Source organism: Carya illinoinensis, chromosome 1 (genome assembly GCF_018687715.1).
Source record: "Carya illinoinensis cultivar Pawnee chromosome 1, C.illinoinensisPawnee_v1, whole genome shotgun sequence".
Taxonomy (NCBI): domain Eukaryota; kingdom Viridiplantae; phylum Streptophyta; class Magnoliopsida; order Fagales; family Juglandaceae; genus Carya; species Carya illinoinensis.
Genome location: NC_056752.1, coordinates 22,583,950 through 22,589,049, shown reverse-complemented (window position 1 = coordinate 22,589,049; position 5,100 = coordinate 22,583,950).

The window sequence follows — 5,100 nt, the reverse complement described above, 5'->3', positions numbered from 1 at the left end:
GAAAAGGAATTCAACATAAACGAATTCACCATAATTGTTCTGAGAATATTCGAAGAAAATAAACGCTGAAAAATACTCCTCGAGCTCACTGTCGAGCGGCCAAGGAAACGATTCAATGCCTTTCTCCCGTCTGTGCTTGTGTATGATTCCAACGTACGTGCAATAATCGGAATTCCCTCTCCAAAACAGATGATTTGAATCCTTCTAGCTGTGTTTTCTGTCTTAAAAAGTGTTCTCCAGTCAAAAGTACGGCCATAGAGTGAAAAATCTCTTTTATATGGTCTGACGGCGGAAGACCCTAATTCTGTCAAAATACGATGTTAGCTCGAGCGGGGTGTCGAGCGCACGTCGAGCGTTCGACTTTGCCTGATTTTGCTCTAGCGTCCTATCAAGCACACATCGAGCGTTCGACTCTGCCTGATTTCGCTCGAGCGGCCAATGTCTCCGCTCGAGCGATCTTTGTTTTCCAGCAACTCGCTCGAGCTCCCTGTCGAGAGGCAGTCGAGCGTTTGAATCTGCCTGAATTCGCTCGAGCGGCCAAAAGCCTCCGCTCGAGCGATCTTGTAAATTCTGTAATATGAAATTTTGCAAGTCATCAATAGACTTTTCCAAATTCTTGAAAAATTAATGATAATTCATATCGAGTGGATCTTTGAGGTAAGTATCATATTTTTGCTATTTTCAAAGTTACTGATCTTTTCCCTTTGATGCAGGTAGAGGAGATTCGAGGTCAAATCCTTTTAAGGAGAGGGGTAATGATAGGCCCCAAGGTAGACTGAGATCCTTTGCAAGTTCTAGATTGGGCAATCAAGGGATTGAGGGCTAAGAAGAGTAAGGAAGAATGGCAAAGATTAGTGCAATCCACTTGGCAAGAGTCTAGCAAGAGCCCAACATTCAGGGTAGGTTTGAAAGAAGATGATCCAATTCTCATCCACGTGATACAAGGAATGGAATAGTGCAACATAAATTATGGCCTATTATTATGTTTATGTGATTACAGACCTTTGACTTGTTTATTTCGTTCAAAATGTTTATTTTATTAGTTTAGAATAATTGGGCTTATTATGAGAATGATTTAAGAGCATGTTGGAAAAGTAATTATTTTGTTGAACTAGGGTTTCAGGAGGGTCACTGTAGCCTATTTACTATAGCGCGGTACTGTAGCCGTAATACTATTCACTCAGGGGCATTTTTGAAAGATGAAACTTTATTTTACCTAGGGTTTTGTAAGGTTTTAGTTTAAATACTCTTTATTGCCTCATTTTGAACCTTATGAAAGTTTATGAAATTGATGAATTTTATTCATTGTGAGTTGAGTTTATCTCTTTTTGTTCTTCATTGAATGTTTGAACTTATCAAAGGTAAATCACAACTTTTGTAGCATTCCTCATTTGTAATCTGGGTTCTTGAGACAAGTTCTTCAACGGGTCTAGATTTTAATATAATCTAGGTTCTTGAAATGAGTTCCTCAACGGGTCTAGATTCTTCCATCCATTGACTTGATTTTGGCTTTCTTGGGTGAGTCTTCAAATTGATTGTGGGTTCAAGGGATTCCAATTCCTTGGGTTCACATCACTTAAAATCAATAAAACATGGATCTAATCCCAAAACATCAAATCTTAAGTCTAACCGAAATTCTTTTACATAGAAAAATCATATATTTAAAACTAATACTAAATATCTTCAAACTAACATCCTAACATGCATATAATAGGATCATCACATAAAAATATCAAAGCCTTTAGAGTAAGTTTGAACCACAAAATACTCAAACTTTCTCAAAACAAAAGCTGTTTTTTCACTTCCAGTTTTCAAGTTTCTATATCTAATGAAATCTATCATCAAAAGCTTTAGTCATGCAATAAACCCTCAATGAACATTCATAAACGCATGCTAACAACACTTCATAAAATTTTTGGATCAAGATAGGTCCATTAGGTTGGTCAAAAATTCTAAAACATAACATACTTTCTAGTTTCATGCTCAGAATGGCCTTTTTATGGTTAAAAATACTTTTGACCAATCAAATTACCATGGAATGAGACGAATAAGATATACACGAAAACTAAAATCAAAGAAAAACAATGTATATGAAGGAATAATCATGAGAAAATACCTATAAAGGATAGAAAGTTATCATACAAAAAGACCTAGAAATCTACTTTAGAGAGCTCTTTTAGGTTTCTCTCAAAGAATAGGGTGAAGAAGTGATGAAAGTAAGTGAAATGTATCTTGCACGACTTTAGACCTCTAGAGGGGGAAGTTATGGACTTGAATGACCCTTGATTAGAGCTGGCTATGTCACATAAAGTTGAGAACAGTGAGGGCAAGGACTACCTCCTGCAACAGTGAGGTTGGGAGGGTGATGAGATGGATTTCTCCTTAACATCCAGGCACTATTGGGTGCAGCCAAGGGTAGTGGATGGCCTAACATGTGGGGGAGGAAACTTCTTCAAGAAGATTTGCCAAGGTGGCCAAATTCATGGGCCTCAACCAAGTGGGCTTTAATTTTGGGTTTAAAGGAGGTTTGGTTAGGGTTTGAGATGCTATCAAGCCCAAATCTGATTTTTCTTGGCCCAATCAAATTTCCAAAGTTTAAAAGGTTGGATAATGATGTCATAAAAAGAATTTGATGAATTAATAGCATGCTATCAAGCCCACCATTGAATTTCCAGCAGGTTGTTACAAGTTTCATGTTCAATTTTTTGTCATGTTTATTTCACGTTCAGTTCAGTCCATGCCAGTTCGGGTTATGCATGCACATGTCATGCTATTTGCAAAGTCATGTCATGCTCATTCATGTACATGTCAGCATTCATTTCTTTTTACTATCTTGCAGGCATCAGTAAACTGTTAGTTTAAGTCGGTTGTTAACTTGTTGAGATTTGTAATCAAATCTTACTCGATAATCCCAACTACCATTCTCCCCAAATGGTAGATCATGTGTTAGAATCTAGAGAATTGATGGAAGATCACCTAGGTGAGGTTGATTTGACCGCGACGAGATAACAAGGAGCTCATCATATCGATGCTCCATGTTTTGGATAGGATTATGGCTATCCTGGCCGAGTTGCACGAGCTACTCCTTAAGCCAGCCTAATACTTGCTATGTTGGTTTTATTATGTACCTGAGGAGCTCCGTCTCCAGTATTAGTGATGTTATAAACATTTTGGACAAGTACTGTAACTTTTGTATGTCTATCTTATGTTATGAAGTACGCTTATGTTAATTTGGGATATGCATTATTTGGTACATAGTATTGCTTAAGAAAAAATTATCTACTATGAATATTGCATATTATTTAGATGCATGATAGGTACATTGCATCTTTATCTCTGAGCAGGGGTAGGTTAACATTTCACCATAGAAAGCTTTACCCAATATTTCACCCAAAACTTCATCAAACTTTCAAAGTTTCACACAAACATAAAAATTGTCACCACTTAGATCTTTGCATCATCAAACCAAACTTTCACCAATCAAAACTCTATGAAATATTTTACAACATATACCTACATAAACTAGAATCAAAATGGAACAAAATAAATGAAGATTTAGTCATAGAAATAGACTTAGAAACGGTTGGAAGGCTAGAACCTAAACTGCGTAGAAATCTGCCTGAAGAGCTCTCTCGGTTTCTCTCTCAACTAGTGATGGAAAAATATAAAGTGTGTAAAGGCAATGCATGAGGATGGATGAGTGACCCTTGGGTTGAAGGTCAGCAGCCAAAAGGTAGGGGAATAGTGGGCTGCACAGCTGTTGTCTCATGTTGCCAAAATTGGCAGAGTGGATGGGCTAGAGTTTGAATAGTCTTTTTTATTCTCATCAAGTGACTACTGGAGGCTAGCACTTGAGTGGATGTCAACCATAGACTTGGCCTTGGGAGGGGGAAGAACTTCCTCAAGACTCTTGCCCTGGTGGTGGTTTTCGATGGGCTAAATATGGGCCTAATTGATTGGCTTCAATTTAGGGTATGGAGAGGGTTTCATTTGGGGTTGTGGTTGGATCAAGTCCAAATTTTTCTTCACTAAATGTGTTTACCAAGATATAAAAGAGTAACTAAGGGTGTATGAGTGTATAATTCAATGGTCAATAGCATGTAGAAGTGATTAATCCAAGTGATTAAACACTTAATCAAAACCGGCCACTTTTGGGTTTGGAAACAAGCTTTGGGTTTTGGCCAACATATATCGTTTAGGGTTTTGATTGGATTCCAAAGTTCTAGGGTTTCACTAAGACTGAAACCCTCTTTTGGTTGACCAAATAGTTTTTTAGTAGGTCGGAATAATGTTTACATATGTGGCAAGATCACATGCTCTGATTTGCCCTCCCCATCATGCTTAAGTCTCTAAGTGACAAGTGTCCTATTACTATTCCAATGAGTGTCATGTGTCAATCCAAAAGTAATCCTAGTATTCTAAATGAATTTGGACATTTTACATGGCGGCTTGAAATCATTTGAACTAGGTGCCATGTGGCACTATTCTGGGTGTTACTATTCACCCAAAAACTGTGAAAATATTAAATAATCATATGATTATAGTGATGCAATTTGTTTCACAAAATTTGACTTCTAAGTGCCTTGATTAAATAAAAAGGCACTCTTGGTTACTATTCATTCGAGAAACGTATTATTGCGCCGTAAAATCCTAAGTTATCGTCCGAACTAATGGTGTAATTTGTTTCTCAAACTTATACTCTTAAGTCCCTTAAATAAATAGAAAGGCAACTTTGACACCATAGCAGGTCAAGATCCGACTATGCTTACAAACTAAAACATATTGTGTTGCTCGATTTGTGAAATCTTTTTGTTATTTCATGATGTTTTCTAAGGTCTAAAAAATTTCATCCATTGAACTTTTTTCAGGGCATTACACTTTCACCCGACTAGACATTAGAGACTCATTACCTCAACTCCAACTAGCATTTAAATAATTATTAATCCAAAAACTAACCTCATGAACCATTAAAAATCCATCCAAGATCATAACTAAAGTCGATTAGAATTTAGGCTAATCAACCCAAACATACTCCCAACTAAGCTTAATCACATCCTGCACCATTGAATAAATATATCATTTCCTATAGCTCACACAATC